Source organism: Leptodactylus fuscus, chromosome 6, assembly GCF_031893055.1.
Source record: "Leptodactylus fuscus isolate aLepFus1 chromosome 6, aLepFus1.hap2, whole genome shotgun sequence".
Lineage (NCBI taxonomy): Eukaryota > Metazoa > Chordata > Amphibia > Anura > Leptodactylidae > Leptodactylus > Leptodactylus fuscus.
The window spans coordinates 155,351,346-155,369,723 of NC_134270.1; positions in this window are offsets into that span (position 1 = coordinate 155,351,346).

Below are 18,378 nucleotides of genomic sequence, written 5' to 3' on the forward strand. Positions count from 1 at the left end.
TTTGAAGTAATACAGAGCAGGCCAGGTAACGGCTTAACAATTCTCTATCACTGCCAGACTCGTTTATGTCTAAGAAGGGAGAGGGGGTGACCAGAAGGACCCAACTTTTCTTGGTTGAGTTAGAAAAATTGATGCCCCAATGAATTAGTTCATTATCTACTTCAGAGAAGATAGGTGGGGCACTCGGACAGGAGGCATAGCTAAGCACAAAGCCTGGAGCTTCGGTTTACAAAGGACTGGGTATACCTCGGAACTTTTGTCATATCTTGGAGCTAGCAAAGAAGTTGGGTGTGCCCATTCCATCACAAGAGACCCTTCAAGCACTATGGATACTAGGATTCTAGGTTGTTAGACTTATTCTGTGTTTCTCCTATTATTTTAAAACTGTTATGCTTGTTTGTCAGTTTTTTATATATAGCACTGAAATCATTAAACGTAATGTTACTTTGTGTTTGCTCTATGAACCAACTTTTTGTGTGTTTGCATTTGACTGCTGGGGGCAGTAATGCACGTCTGGGATTCCTATTGATCCTGATTCTGAATACAATAAGTGGTGGTAGCATGTATTTAGGATGGTGTGTTGGTTGTGATTTTTGCTTAGTTTGCAGCCTGAATGAAGGGTTATTGCAAAATTTAGTAAGTGGAGTGAGTTGATCTCTGACAGCTACACCCACATCATGTGCTACAGTGGTTCATACATTACAGCTCCATTAATGGCAATTCAGTTCTTAGAATACATACTCTTCATAGTATAGATAAACAACACAAAATTACACACATAAAGTGTGCACTCATATCAAATATATACTTACAAATAGTAACAACCCTGGTAAAAGGTCTGCCCGCTGGAGTAGGGAGTATTGGGTGTGTCTCTACTCCATTCAGCCACTTCAAGTTTTGGGATGAGTAGGGTTAATTCCTTGTTTCCTGAAGTGTGTGTATACAAGGGCAGACAGCACACAGGTAGATGTCTCTCAGCTCCTGGAAAAACCATGTGTGAGTAAGGGGCCATTCACACAGAGTAACGTGCCGCGTGATGTGACACGTATACGTCGTGTGAGACTTTTTTTTTTTTTTTTTCTTTTTTAAATGTAGATTGTGAGCCCCACATAGAGCTCACAATGTACATTTTTTTCCCTATCAGTATGGTGTTTTTTTTTGGAATATGGGATGGAAATCCACGCAAACACGGGGAGAACATACAAACTCCTTGCAGATAGTTTTTTGCCCTTGGCGGGATTTGAACACCAGGACTCCAGTGCTGCAAGGCTGCAGTGCTAACCACTCAGCCACCGTGTGGCCCCTAGGTGTGTGAGACTTTGTGCGCCGTATACACTCCCATTGATTTCAATGGGAATTAGTCTTGTATACGCCGCGTTATTTTGCGGCCGTGATTTTGCGGCCGCAAAATCACGGCCACAAAATAACGCGCCGTATACGATCCAGGCTCCCATTGAAATCAATGGGAGCTTTTACGGCGCGTAAAGTCTCACACGCCGTATACGTGTCACATCACGCGGCACGTTACTCCATGTGAATGCACCCTAATACTGCTGTGTATGGTGTTTAGGGAGCTGTGTAGTAAGCCAGTTCTCAATAGTTAGGTACCTGTGTGTTAGTTAGTGGCCGGACAGCTAGGATTTTATTTTGCATTGTTATTTGTTTTGTTGAACTGAGAGCACTAATAAAACTGGTTGCGGCCGGTTGCACCATACTGGACTGGACTTCTGATGATCTCCGAGTTAATCCCGTTACTATCTATCTATCTATCTATCTATCTATCTATCTATCTATATAAAACACACATAAATACCCTTTAAATACATTATTATTATTATTATTATTATTATTATTATTATATTTATTTATATAGCAGCATTAATTCCATGGTGCTTTGCATTTGGTAGTTTTATTAACAATGACCGACTGGCACAATGGGATGGAGGGCCCTGCCCACGAGGGCTTACAATCTAGGAGGGAAGAGGGATAGCGACAGAAGGTGAGGGGGGAGACTGTTCAGATGGTGGTGTGGTGACAGTAGTGTTATTGGAGGTTGTAGACCTTCCTGAATAGGTGAGTCTTCAGGGCCTTCTTGAAGCCTGTGATTGTGGGGGGTCAACACTTACCTTTCCCAATAGCTTCAATCTGGATCAACTTGCCCCCTGCTCGAATACCTAAAAAAATATCCTAACCAACTCCCGCCCCACTCACTAGGTTTCGAACATCATCAATATACTGTACTCTTTACAATGGAGAAATATTGTCTCCTGAGATGGGCACTGGACCAATTTTCTGTCTTTCACATCCTACGATATTATTCTATAGAGAGTCGCTCCGCAGCTCGAATGTTTATTTTATTTTTTTTACATGAAATTCCACTTCAGAAATTGTTAAACTCTGTAAATGCTCAGTTATTAAAGAGAAAAACTCTCAATATGCCACTAAACTGAATGCCGCTTCAACAGTTAGTGAAAAGGAGTGAAAATAACATTAACAAATTGACTTAAAATAATACTGTGAAACACTTGAGCAATGGGAAAATACCAGTAATGTATTCATATCAGAGCAATGTGATGATTCACTCAAGATCCTTTTCTCACCTAGCGATGGAATAGGGTGATTTTAACGCAGTAACAAATCTGATTAAACAAGAGCATTTTAATTTCATTTGCAGCTTTTCCCATCATCCCGTGCACCGATAGCTGGATGCCGCGGCTTTGTCTAAGAGCGTTCATCTTGAACATGGCGACCTTGTAGAAATCCTTTTACGAGAGAGGCCGCCAAGCAATTACAGACACAAAAGACTAATAGTTCCACTTGTCTGTAAGACTCACTTCTCCTTGTGTCCAGTGCTTACCTTGAGTGAACTGATAAGGTAGGTGGCGGCCGGTGCGAGACAGGAAGTCTCGCACCATGCAGGGTGTGCAAGCCCGATTCTTGGAGGCCTTTGGAGGATCCAGTTGCGGTGAACTAATCTGATGCAAAGAGACACCTTCCTACACACTTTATTATAAATATCATGTGTCACTGTAACTGTGTCTGACACCAGCTCCAAGGCATTTCCTCACTTCATGCACAAAAGCAGAGTGTCAGAGAAGAGACTCCGAGATGACCTGAATAAATATTTATTAGCGGTTCCTCAAAAGGAGACAAGAGCCGATAAGCGCTCATGATGTAAATCTATGTCAGTAATGGTAAACGACCTATGTTAAATGTCGCATTTCTCACGTTGCTCAGTTGTAAAATTCTGCTATGTAATGCAATTCATTTGGTGTAATAATGGGGAAGGCAGTATAATAGTATAGGGAGTAGAAAACTAAATTCCTCAGCCACGCTAGTACTGCCCCCCTGGTGATTCCTACCCATCCTACAGCAATTATGTCGCATGACGTACATCAATCACATGACCACTGCAGCCAATCATTGGTGATGCTTAAAGGGAGAGTGTCATCACAAATTATCTAACTTTAGAACTTTAAGAATTTTTCCTGTTTTTAAATTTCCATGTGACATTGCCCTTGAAATGGGGTAATTGGCATGAGCCTCATGGAGTTTTTTGCCTTCCCCTAGATCAACACTGTAGGGACTGTAGGGTTATAGGTTGGACTTGATGGACTGATGTCTTCATCCAACCTCATCTACTATGTAAAAGAAAGTTCTCTTGCCACTAAGCCTAAAGTAGTCTTCCTGTTTTTATAAAGGTACACGATGGGCCATAGACACAATGGCCTAAGGCAGACCCTATGGACTTCAATGGGGGAGGTTTCAGGGTATCTTTTATGACTTGTAGAGATAAGCTTGCACTTGTGTAGATAAGATGTGAAATCCTCTGTTTTGACTGGGCCTTCTCAGACAATCTGTGTCTACCTCCCCCAGGCACTCTTCTGTGATGTCATGCAGCCAGGGTCACATGGCTTGCACATCATGGCGTTCTGGTGTGTCCATGTCACTGCTAAGACCCAATCACAGGTCTTAGCAATGACTCTGGGCTCATGACATCCCGGAAAAGCACCAGGCACCAGCTCTGGTATTCTTTTGTGATGTCATCATACGCCCGGAGACACAGATCACTGTATGCCACAAGGAGGACAGAAAGGGTGAGCATTAATATTTTGGGTTTTTTACACCTCCCTTGGACCTCCACCTATTATACTCTAGAGTCTAAAGAGACCCCAGAGTATAATAATTCCACCAACAAGTTCAGACTGAATTTAGGATTGTAGTCACTGGGAATGTACTGTTTTATACAGTAGACACCTAGCGCTAATCCCCCGAGGTGCCATCTTCCTAGCGGCGCCATTTTCCCACACACATGTCCATTGCCCATTTTCCTGTCACTGAACAGGAGAGAAGAGGTGGAGGTGGAGAACAAGAAGAAGGTGGTGCTGGAGAGTTTTCTCGCAGAACAAGGGACACCCCCAGTCCTGTGAGAAAACTCATTACTGTAATTAAAAAACTGTGAATATATACCGAAAGGTGGTGCAGAGAAGACTTCTAAAGGTAGGAGAAGAATAGCCTTTCTTAATGCTATTCCGACATGGGTTTAGTTAAAAACGGGATTCTAATGATAGAACCCCTTTTACATAATTTTTTGGGAGACCTATAGACCTTATATGATAGTCGTCCAGTGCCACCAAAACCATCCAGTCGGCTGACTTTCCTTTTACATGTACGAGGAAAGGAGAATTCCCAATGTATAAACGGGTTAGAAGTGTCAGGTCGAGGAACCTGTCCGGTGTGCATTTTCCGTCTTACTCAGTGCTCTGTGCAGGTGTTTAGAAGAATCTGTCTTGAGATATCAGTGTCTGCACAGCAGGGTGATAGATGATGTAACTCTTCATTCTCGCCAAGTAATGAAAGATAAGCGAGACATTTTTTACTGTATGTATTGGTTGGTTGGTTTTGAACAACTCACCTTTTTACAGTCTTTCATTTCCTTGTCCTCGGCCACCGCTTGCTTCTGTGTACACTTTTACTGATGCATATCAGGCTAAGAAATTAAGATTAAGAAATCTGCTCCATAGGCTCTTTTTTAGTCTACCAATTATACATAGAATTTTTCTTTTTTTATATATATATTTTTTTTTAGGTTGCAGTCCAGAATGCCATGTGTAAGTAAGTAAATAGGCCATAAAGAAAAGTGCTGACCTGTGCCCAATCCTATCTAAAATCCAGGAAAGCTAGTAAAATGAGTCAAATAGTAACTTGTGGCCTAACACAATGCATTTCATACTCTGGGCAATATCAATTCAACAAGCAATAAAATGTACAGAAAAGTAACAGCTCTGCAATAATGGCCACAGAGCGTAAACCTGCGAAATACTGACCAGAATACAGATACGTCCTTCCTTACCTCTTCTTCCTAATCCAAGATAAGAGATGCGCGATGGTTAGTTTAAGAAAAAAATATGATTTTGCAATTATCTGTAAGGAGATGGATTTTATACACCGTATTTGTCTAGATTACGCTCAACGGTAGTCGTGATCAATGACAGACGCATTCATGAAGGTTCACCCACAAGTTTCAAATCAGGACTAAAATTCCTATCATCGTACAATGGGGTCTCTTCCCACCCAAGAGTATAATAATCAAGGGTTGAGAGAAGGTGCAAAAAAAACATCTAGCCTCTCATACTCACCCACTCCATCATGGCATTTGGTCTTCATTCCCTGGTTTCCCTGGCTTCTTCGGCTCTACCTATTTCTGCTGTCCTCAGGTCAATGCTAGGACCTGAGATTGGTCCTCAGCAGTCATGTAGAGGATGTCAACGTCATGATGCGTTGAGTGGGTTGTTATTTGTCCACCACACCTAGGTATGAAGAGATCAGAGAGCATAATGCTGGCTCATGGATGAAAAACATCAAAAAACTCAGTTTGGCCAAGTTTTGGGTTTTGGAAAATTAGTAACTAACCTTGTTAATGTAATAAATTTGTGTTATGAAAAATTGTCTGGAATTAATTTTGTGGGAAGTTAAGTGTGGAGTTATGTGTACTGCACAAAAAATTTTGGCATCTCCTTAGGTGGACATAGCAATAAAAGGTCCACATCCAGGTTAATCCAATTCCTGATCCTAGACTCACCTTCAGGAGCAGGAAACCTCACAGGACAACTAGATATTCTATAATGGACCTTGGCAGTTTTGTGATGGGTAGAGATGAGCGAGTAGTATTCGATAGAGTAGGTATTCGATTGAATACTAAGGTATTCAAAATACTCGAACTCGATCGAGTACCACTCGCTATTCGAATGGAAAGATTCGATGCAGAACCAGCGTTGATTGGCCGAATGCTATACAGTCGGCCAATCAACGCTGGTTGTTCTCCTACCTTTAGAAGTCTTCTCCGTGCAGCTTCCCCGCGGCGTCTTCCGGCTCTGAATTCACTCTGCCAGGCATCAGGCCTGGGCAGAGCCGACTGCGCATGCCCGCGCTACAAGAAAATGGCCGCTTTTACTGTAAGCGGCCATTTTCTTGTAGTGCGGGCATGCGCAGTCAGCTCTGCCCAGGCCCGATGCCTGGCAGAGTGAATTCAGAGCCGGAAGACGTCACGGGGACGCTGAGCAGAGAAGAATTCTTGGAGAATCTAGCCCGACCCTCACTCATGGACTTGGTAAGTTCAATTTGATCGAATGTTGCCTACCCCTGAAACGAGCATTTTCCCCCCATAGACTATAATCGGATTCGCTATTCGATTTCAGTAGTCGAATATTGAGGGGCTACTCGAAACAAATATCAAATATCGAGTACTTAACTACTTGCTCATCTCTAGTGGGGGGGTGTCAACGTCATGATGTTTTATGTGATTTGGTATTTGACCACCACACTTAGGTATGAAGAGATCAGAGAGTATTATAATGGTTTATTGGTAGAAAACCTGAAAAAACTCAGGTTTGGCCAAATCTTGGGCTTTAGAAAATTAGTAACTAACCTTGTTAATGTAGTAAATTTACATTGTGAGAAATAGTCTGGAATTCATTTGTGGGAAGTTAAGGGTGGTCTACTACCATAAGAAATTTTGGAATCTCCTTTGGTGGAGATGGCAATATCCAGGTTCCACATCCAGGTTAACCTGATTACTGATTCTAGACACATCTTCAGTAGCAGGGATCCTCACAGGACAACTAGATATTCTATAAAGGAACTTGGCAGTCTTGTGGGGGCTATCAATGTCGTGATGCATTGAGTGATTTGTTATTTGTCCACCACACCTAGGTCTGAAGAGATCAGAGAGTATAATAATGGCTTGGACAACTAGATATTCTATAACGGACAGGGGCATAACTTGAAGGAGAGCAGAGGGTGCCCAGGAGCACTGGCATCAATATTGAGATTGCAGCTTCCATCTGGCCCATAAACCAAGGAGACCCACAGATTACCCCTAACCACATTAAGGTGGATTAAACTCCTTAGCACCCGTAACCATCACTATCAAGAATTTGCTGTAGGGGAGAGGTAGGGGGCCCCGGACAGAAGATTGCATCGGGCCTACAAAACTTTAGATACACCACTGATGATGGACCTTGGCAGTTTTCCTCTTCTTCTAGGTTCTTTGATCATATAATATACAGCATAGATTTTGGATACTATCTAACAATATAGAACAAGAATCTCATATTAACAAGTGAAAAGACATTTAGGTTCAGTGTTAATAATTTTAGTTTTTTCGTTAAAAGTGAACAGATGATGGGTTTAACCCAGACTGCATTAGTCTAGAGTGTGTGTGAATATGTAAAAAAATATTGAGTTAAGATAATGTTATTTCAGCATGAATCAAGGAAAATAACATATTTTCGGATTGTCGAATATATCACCTCTGAGCAAAACATTATACCAGTGTTTAAAAAGGGGCTACACCTTTCCAACTCCAAAAAAAAGACTGTATCACACTTCAGTATGTTTTTGTTATTGTTTTATACTTAGGAAGTTAAGATAAAGAACATACAGTACTGTTCAAAAATTTTTGCTCTTTGCCTTCCATAAGTTCTTATTTTTCTCTAGCAGACAGTGTTTGAAGGACCTCGCCATGTTGGAGAACTAAGCTCAGATCTTCTGTGGATGTAGGCATGTTCCAATCCATCTGTCTCTTAATGAAATCCCAGAAAGACTGAATGATGGAGGGGCATATCAACACTTCCAGGACTCCGTACTGCGCACATTGAGGCTGTGGGTTGCTAAGACTGGCAGAATGCAGAATACTCTACCTACTAGGAGAAATGCCGGCACAAGGTATCAGGGCTTGGGGACTGCGGGCAGGAGATAGGGCCTGAACAGCAGGCGGCCCATGCTTTGGTACAGTAGTGAAGCCAGCAATTGCTGGCTTCACTACTGTTAAAAGATGGACTGTGGAGGAGGAAGCTCCTCTCCATATTCATCTTCAGGCAGCACCTGATGCTGCAGTAAACAGGGCCAGTTACCTGCGAATTTCTCCAGCAGGTAACGGCCTATTAAAAAAAAAAGCGTGATAGCGGCTGCCACCAGGCCCCCTAGTGTCCCAGGCCCTGTGGCAGCTGCTACCAGTGCTACCCCTGTGTGGTAGCTAATAGTAAGGATGATGGTTTCTTAGTTGTCAGGTAATAGGAGGATGTGCCGGTGTCAGTGCGGGTATTGGGTGAGCCTCATGCTGATGTAGATGTGCGTTGTGACTCTATAATGACTCTATAATGCAGTAACACAAAGCTATAAGTAGCACATAATAGGATTGGAGCTATTTAGTGTCAAGTCATGAGTATAGAAAGTCTATGTGTGATGTCTACAAGATATATAATTGGTATATATAATTTTTTGGCCTAATTTTATAATTTGGTGGCATATTAGTGATCTAGTAAGTTAGATGCAGTTCCTGCAAGTGCTGCATAGTGGGGCACCTGGTTTGCTTTCAAAGGTTATATAGGCAAGAGGTGCCTGCAAGGATTGTAGATCATTGCTAGGTAGTAGATGCTTAACCCAAAATTGCATCTTTACAATTTCTCTGCAAACAATATTTTTATCTGAACGAGTATTAGATATTAGATTATCCAAGACAGATGGTCTTCAAAATGGACTTTTTTTTAAGAGACATCCTTTGCGCGGTACTCATCTCCGGGTTGTCCTAAAAAAAATACAAGTGCAAACTGGAGCGTAACTACTGTGGTAGCAGCTACCATAAGGCCCTCAACATTAGGGGGTCCAGTGGTCCCAAGATGTGTTTTTAGTTTTGTTTTTTACTAGGTTGTTACCTGCTGGAGTAACTCGAACAGGTAACAGGCCCTATTTACTTACAGATCCTGGCTCCTGATCACGGCCACTGGTGCTTCCCCTTCTATGGATGCGGCTGTGAACAGGAGAGGGGATCGGTAAGTAGGGCTACAGGCCTGCAAATCCCACAACCACTGCCATCATTATACTCTGGAGTCTTTTCAGACCTGGAATATAATGATTGTTGGGCCAGGGGAGGTGAGACAACATAAAAAACACTGTTACTTACCTCTCCTGGGTTCTGTCAGGTTTGGGCCTGTTTGGTGATGTCATAGACGTCATGTGGCCCAGGCCAGTGTCATTATGTGTTGCACGCTGGCCTGGGTCAGGTGACATCTGATCCAACATTGAAGATGGCCGATATCAGTGGCGAGTGCACCGGAGCCAGGGTAAGTACAATTGTTTTTGTTTTTTTTTAATGCTTCTATGCTCCCCTGGGTCTCCAATCATTATAATCTCGGGTCTGATAATAATTGTTCATGGGTGGTCCACAATGGGGCATAATACTATGTGCAGGGGCCACATTGAGCATAATACTGTATGCAGGGGCCACAATGGGGCATAGTACTGTGTGCAGGGGCCACTATGGGGCATAATACTGTGTGCAGGGGCGACTATGGGGTATAATACTGTGTGCAGGGGCCACTATGGGGCATAATACTGTGTGCAGGGGCCACTATGGGGGATAATACTGTTTGCAGGGGCCACTATGGGGCATAATACTGTGTGCAGGGGTCACTATGGGACATAATACTGTGTGCAGGGGCCACTATGGGGGATAATACTGTGTGCAGGGGCCACTATGGGGCATAATACTGTGTGCATGGGGCCACTCTAGGGCATAATACTGTGGGCAGGAGCCACAATGGGGCATAATACTGTGTGCAGGGGCCACTATGGGGAATAATACTGTGTGCAGGAATACGGTTTGTTTGAGGGAGGTTATGGTGGTCAGGGGATTGGGGGGGGGGGGCACATGACAAATGTTCACCTTGGGGTTCTGCCATTCCTAGTTATGCCACTGAGTTTAAAATGTCATACAAAACTGGTATAGACACAAAACTACTTAAAAGGATGTGGAGGACAACATTTAGTACTAGAACATGATTTATTGTAGAATTGTGACCAGATACATCAGAAAGTCTTGTTATTAGACAATGGAAACTGGATGATGCGAGAAGATAAGAATGAGGTCAAGAATGACTAATGGTGCCAGCTCATGAGATAGAGCAGCTTCGTTTTAGGCTGTCCAGTCTGGGATTGCAACCACATAAGCATTGCTTGATGGGACCTTCACGCTCTGTGGCTATATAGCTTGTACCGACTACATGTTCCAGCCATGGTAGGCTATATAGTATGTCACATGGCTTCACACTATTCTAAATAAAAAGAAAAGCCCAAGCCATATATACAAAAATAATCCATCACACATGCTACGTAGAGCAGTTCATATTGGCATGCAAAGTTTACAAAATTTTATCCAGCATCTAATTTTGACACTATTAACACTTTTCCATTAAGCCCACCAATCTATCAAACCCTGAAATCTGACATTCTGATATTTTACCACTGAATGCAATGACTAAATGGATCGAAAAATACCCACTATCATCCGCCTAGCTTTTCTGTTTCAATCCATTAGTAGCAGGAGTCAGAAGTTAGAGTCAACAGCTTCTAAATGAAAATTTTCAGCAGATCTACGTGACATCGTTCCCTCTAAAATTACAATAGAACACTCGGCAATAAATTTTGTAAGACTAAAATATGATTTACTGCACATTATCTCCGAACCTTTCCTGAAATCACATGCACTTAGTATCCAAGTAACTATATGTTTCAGATAGTTATGTGCGCGGATATGCTTATAAAGCCTGTAACTGACTCAACACTGCAGAAACTTTCAACCACTTGTGGCAAGTCTGATCCTATGTCATGCGGAAGTTGTGGCTTATAATTGTATTTATCCTCATTGACTTCTCACTAAGGATTTTTGTACAATTTATGTATATTAGAATGGAGCTGGATACACAGAGTGAATGGAGAGGAGATTGTTCATGTCCATGAAAATTAATGGGGTTGAGCTGCAATACTATGAACAGACACTATACAATGTGTGGCACTGTGCATGATAGGCAGAGAATTTGCGCTCAACCAAAAGCTGAAACCTCTTCAAACAGTTGATCGGTGGAGAGTCCTTGGTGTCAGGCCCTACTGATGTAGAGATATTGACGTGGTCATCAATACCTGCATGTCATGGTGTCACTATGCTCAGTGGGTATGTGCTGTATTATACAGCAGTCACCCACTGCTAACAGGCACTGATCATAGATGCTAACCTCTTAAATACCTTGGTCAATTGCGACCAATGCACCTAAATATCAGCGGTGCATGGGCGTTGCCATATTGGACCCATTGGAATGTCATTGGTGACCCGCGATTGGCTGCCTTAACACACAGAAGCCTATTGAATGCTCCTGGGCTTGTCATTGCTATGAATCTATTACATACTGTCAAAGGTAAAGTGTAATAGAAATGAATGAATTTTACAATATACTGCAATACAGTTGTATTGTAGTATCTTGTATGGGTGATCAAATCCCCTAAGATTCAAGAACCCTAGGGTGTCTAAAAATAAGAAATAAATAATATTTTCATAAAGTATTACAAAAACTAAAAATGGCCTCTTTTTAGCTCTACAAATGAAAATAAGCAAACAATAATTACCATAAATTAGTTACATCCAAGTACGAAAATGCAGAGGAACAGGGGTAAAAAAAAATTCAAAATCAAAACATGCAGACTAACATTTTTTCGAACTTTCCCCTCCCACAAAAAACTTAACAAATAGTGAACAAAACGTCATATAATTCATAAAATGTTATTAACAAAAATTTCAATTGTGCAATTTTCTTTCCAATTTTGCTCCATTTCAAAAAAAAATCCAGCTTTCTAGTACAGGCTAAAAATGGAAAATTAAATGGTACCAAAATGAATTACAATTTGTCCTGCAAAAAATATGCCTTCATGTGCCTTCATGCCTTCAAAACACAAAGTCAGAAAATCGCCATGTCTTAAGGAATTGTCAGGTTTCAGCAAATAAATGTTATTGTTTGTAAAAATGAAAAGTTGTACATTTTTCAAATTTACTTTCTGCATCAATTCCTCGTGGTTTTCTAGATCTCTGTTTGCTGTCATTTATTGTTTAATTCCAGTAGGTATGTACAGTCCATGGTCATGTGATATACGGTCCATGGTCCTGTGATATACGGTCCACGCTCATGTGATATAAAGTCCATGGTCATGCGATATACAGTCCATGATCATGTGATACACAGTCCATGGTCAGGTGATATACAGTCCATGTTCATGTGATATACAGTCCATGGTCATGTGATATACGGCCCATGGTCATGTGATATACAGTCCATGGTCATGTGATATACAGCCCATGGTCCTGTGATATACAGTCCATGGTCATGTGATATACGGTCCATGGTCCTGTGATATACGGTCCACGCTCATGTGATATAAAGTCCATGTTCATGTGATATACAGTCCATGGTCATGTGATATACGGCCCATGGTCATGTGATATACAGTCCATGGTCATGTGATATACAGCCCATGGTCCTGTGATATACAGTCCATGGTCATGTGATATACGGTCCATGGTCCTGTGATATACGGTCCACGCTCATGTGATATAAAGTCCATGGTCATGCGATATACAGCCCATGATCATGTGATACACAGTCCATGGTCATGTGATATACAGTCCATGTTCATGTGATATACAGTCCATGGTCATGTGATATACGGCCCATGGTCATGTGATATACAGTCCATGATCATGTGATACACAGTCCATGATCATGTGATACACAGTCCATGATCATGTGATATATGGTCCATGGTCATGTACAGTCCATGGTCAGGTGATGGACACACAGCTGCACAGATCGTAACAAGACAGAACTCTGATTACTTTGCTGTAATGATCTGTGCACCCATGTGTCCATCCATGACCATGGACTGAAGATCACATGACCATAGACTGATTTGTATCCAGTAAAAGTAAGCAAAGAATCACAGCAAGGAGAGCTCTAGAAGACTGTGTGGAATTGATAAAGAAATTGTGTTGGAAAATTGTGAGAATACATGAATGCAGGTCCCACAATGGTGGGGTTATCTTCTCTTCTCATGCATGTGATGCCTCTTCCTGATAACCCATTGGGAACCTATATGCGATTGACCATTTCCACAACTCTCTGGGACTGGACTTCTGGAATTAGCAGCACATCCACTGTATCCATGCTGGTAACAATATAATGGATATTTTATATAAATTCATACATTTTCATAAATTTTAGCAAAGAAAAGATCTGTTTAGGGGAATCCCATTATGTGACATGAGATAATACCAGAACTGATGATTCAGCTATGGAATCTGTACCTTCATTACGAGGCTTTGTTAATGATAGTGGGTCTTGGCCCGGTAAGGATGTAAATTAACGAATTTTAGCATTAAAAATCCTTGCAGCCCAGTGATAAATGACTCTGCAAGCTACAGAATGAGCAAAACGCACTAATCTTGTGTGAGAGAGTCAATAATTTCAGGGCTGCATTAATCTCTCCTTCCCCTGGGCTAACCTGATAAGAAATGTCTACCCAACACCAAGACTATCCACCAGGCATGGAATTCTCTTGAAGGAATTGACATTCCCAGAGCCAGTAAGTTGCTTATCTTTAAGGAACTGATTCACGACTTTGATTAACTTACGGTATAGCTGTCTAAGAGGCTCCATTTACAAGACGTACATCACCCGGGGGGCATGTAGATTGCATCTTATATGTACTATATGTTGGGTTGATACTATTAAATACACATGTAATCAATGGCTACTCTGCGAAAAAATTAATGTGATAGATTAAATAACATACAGGTCGCCTAACGGGAACGATGGTCAATAGAATTCTGAATCTTCCTAGAAAAGTCATTTTGATTTTTATCAAAAAAGCGATAATAAAAATTGTTATGTAAAGAAGGATTTTTACAGGCGACCTTTCGAGTAAAATAGAATAATAATCCTAATAATAATTATAATACGCTGCGATGTCCCCGCTGTGATTGAAGACAAGAATAGACACAGCTAATTGTGAACTATTTCAATGGTCAAACTGCAAAAAACTCGGTAGTTAAGTGCCTGACAAAAGGTATGGTGACCATAGTTTTTGTGGGTCCACAAATGCGGATAAAAGCACACACCTATATAGGGAAAATCCCTGCATTTCCATAGGTGTAGTTGACATGCCGCGATTTCCAAAAACGCAACTGTTTTTGAAATAACAGTATCTTCATTGCAGATATTTTTCTGCTATGTGTGGATGGGATTAGTCGGAATCCCATCCACTTTGTAGGTACTGTAAATTGCCAAATGTTACCGTTTACATGACGTCAGACCTTATTCTGATCTTACATATTAGATAAACATTAGCCAAACCGGCTGACTTCGGTCAAACCGGGCAACACTTTAACGTGTAGGAGGTTCCTCAACTCTTTCCAACAGGAGATGTCCAGAGAAAGTGCATGGAAACATGATGGATTTTAAAAACACATGGACAGTAGGGTTGAGCGATCGGGATCGGGAAAGATCGGATCCCAATCGGCAATTGAGCAAATTTCACAATCGGGATCGGCTGGAAAATGATTGGAAATCAGATTTTGAAATCTCAAGATCGGCTCAACCCTACTGTATATATAATATACAATTAGGGTTGAGCGATCGGGATCAGGAAAGATCGGATCCCAATCGGCAATTGAGCAAATTTCACAATTGGGATCGACTGGAAAATGATCGGAAATCGGATTTTAAAATTGATCCTGAAATCTCAAGATCGGCTCAACCATAATGGACAGTCTACATTGGTCTGCTGTATATGGCCATCTTTGTCAGTCATATCTGTGTAAGGCACAGAGTTCCCCATTGAACTACTAGAGGATGGCAATTGGGTAGGTTTGGATGATCTGGAGGGTGTTGGGGTTTGAGAGGGATCCCATGAGACTGCTGTTTGGAATACTAATGAGAATAAGAAAAAAACTTCTGCCTGGTTAGGGAGTGGGGCCAGGGTGTAGCCTAATGCCTCAAGGACATGAGAAATGGAGATCTTCCCAACACAGCACAGTAAATAATGGAGTGGTAACAGAGGAGACAAAGGCTTGGCTGTCATCACAATGGAAACATATGATTGGAGACCAAGACATACTTGATGAGCAGGGCCGTAACAATTGTGGTTGCAGAGAGTGTGACCGCAACCGGACCCAGCAAGCTACGGGGCCCGCGGCCAGCTGGAGATGGTCAGGGCCTTGTACAACTATGACAGTGGCCAGGGAAAGCCTGGTTCCTCGACCACTAAACTGACAAGCCTCGGGAAGGTGACTTAAAATAATAAATAGTTATACTCACCTATTCACCTGTCCTGGCCTCAGCATCCTCTCCAGCGCTCTTCCTGTCTCGTGACTGGGGCCTGTGATTAGGCCCCAGTGCCCGGGCGAAAGTTTGCACCCGGGCCCACAAGACACTTGTTACGGCACTGCTGATGAGGTAGAGGAAGAAGACAGCTGAAGACTAAGAAGGCAGCTGAAGAATAAGGAGTCATCATGGAGAAGTATTATTTCCACGTTGCATTGCTCAATTGCATCAACGATTTTAGTAAAACCAGTTTATACCATTACCAATGTGTTGTGCTTGTGTTTTGCATTTTACTTTTACCCAGGCCTAGGTAAAAGGGGCAATTGTAGTAAAGTCAGAGTAACAAAACACAGCTCACTGACCATATGATGTAATAATTGTCCATAATGATGGAGAAACCGACGCCCAAAACAAGATCTTGGACAAAAGACCTATTGAATCCTCACAACATGATGGTAAAAATATATTTCAGCAATGAAGACAAAAATTATAATAGAATATAACTTAATAATCGATAGATTCAGCAATCCATACAAAAACATCCTACGTGTTTCGAGACATGGCGTCTCTTACTCATGGCAATTGGACAAGGGGCAATTGGACCAGGCATTCCACCATTATTCCTTTGTACCCACCATGGTCTAATTTTATAGAAATCAATTCATATTCAGAAATCAATTCAGGAATAGTGTTATTATTTGGGACATGAACCTATATGTTATTTTTGTACTATATGGCACTTTTTGCTTTTAGTACCTGGAATTGTCCAATAAATCATATAACCCTTTTTTTTTTAATGTAGTAGGTTGTGAGCCCCATATAGAGATCACAATGTACATTTTTTTTCCTATCAGTATGTCTTTGTAGAATGGAAGGAAATCCACGCAAACACAAGGAGAGCATACAAACTCCTTGCAGATGTTGTTCCTGGTGGGATTCGAACCTAGGACCCCAGCTAACAACTGATCCACCGTGTTGCTCCCGTATAATCCTATTTTGACATGACGTGTCTGTTTCCCTGAAACCCTTCATACACTTCACCCCTTGGGTGCCAAACAGCCATAAAAAATGTATGAACCTAGCCTAATGTGAGCCTTGTCATATAGCATAGTTCAATGACCCCTGTGGCCTTTTAGGGGTCATTATATTACTTTTAATCCCCTCCCTCCACAAGACAGTACAAGCCCCCACCTTGAGCCATCCCTAGTTCTAGCCTAGAGTATGTATTATAGCAGTTTAATAGTAATACAGTGAGTCTAAATGAATATAGTGCTAATATACAAGTTCTCTCTTCAGGTATATCATGAGCAGCAAGGCAAGGGCAGCTTAAGAGGAAACTTAAACTATAAAGCTTTATGATAAAGGCTGGCGTACAATGAATAAATGTATATAGTTACATAAAACTAATGTACCAGAATAATATTTTACTTTCTCCAGGGCTCAGGTATTACATTAGCTGAACAATGGCCCATTATCGGGATGGAAGTTTCATAAAGTGTCTGTACTGAGTGTACGCATGATAGTATTTTAGGAAGATGTGGTGTAGTTGGTAGACACGACACTATCCAAGGGTATAGCCAACATTTTCCAGGGAAGGGGTCCACAAGGGTCCTCTCTATTACTCCAAGCCCACCCACGAAACCAACAATTCCCTCCCGTGCTTGCTCTCTAGAGATCCTGCACTGCCATCACTATTGCACTAGAATATTAAGAAAGTGGCTATAGAGATGGTGAAGCGGAGGAGCAGCAGTAGAACAAGGGGCGGATAAAAGTGTAACCCCACCACCACTGATCATCATCATTTATGAGAGTGTCAATGGGGTGGTTTATGCTGTGAAGCCGACCACTGACCCCACTCACACTATCTATAGAGAATATTAAGATATAATGGATGACGAGATATCAGTGTGCCCATCTATATAGGGGTACAGCTTGGGTCAGCTAGTGAGACATGTATCCCGATTGGCAAAAATAAAGGAGCGTTAAAAAGAAAGTAGAGAAGTAGTAAGGAGGACAAGTCAGGAGATGTGATAACCCACATATAAGGTTCAATACAGTATCTCATTTCATCTCTAGCTTACAGAGATGAATGAACCTTCTGCTGTGACTGCTATGCCTGGCCTACATTTATTTTACAACTGGTTTCTAAGGAGCTGCCCATGACCCACAGAACTAATTATTAGAGATGAGCGAGTAGTATTCGATTGAGTAGGTATTGGATTGAATACTATGGTATTCGAAATACTCGTACTCGATCGAGTACCACTCGCTGTTTGAATGGAAAAGTTTGATGCAGAACCAGCATTGATTGGCCGAATGCTATACAGTCGGCCAATCATCGCTGGTTCTTCTCCTACCTTTAGAAGTCTTCTCCGCGCAGCTTCCCCGCGGCGTCTTCCGGCTCTGAATTCACTCTGCCAGGCATCCGGCCTGGGCAGAGCCGACTGCGCATGCCCGCTTGCCCGATGCCTGGCAGAGTGAATTCAGAGCCGGAAGATGCCGCGGGGACGCTGCATGGAGAAGACTGCTCGGAGGGTCCAGCCCGACCCTCACTCGTGGACTTGGTAAGTATAATTTGATCAAACGTTGCCTATCCCTGAAACGAGCATTTTTCCCCCATAGAGTATAATAGGATTCGATATTCGATTTGAGTAGTCGAATATTGAGGGGCTAC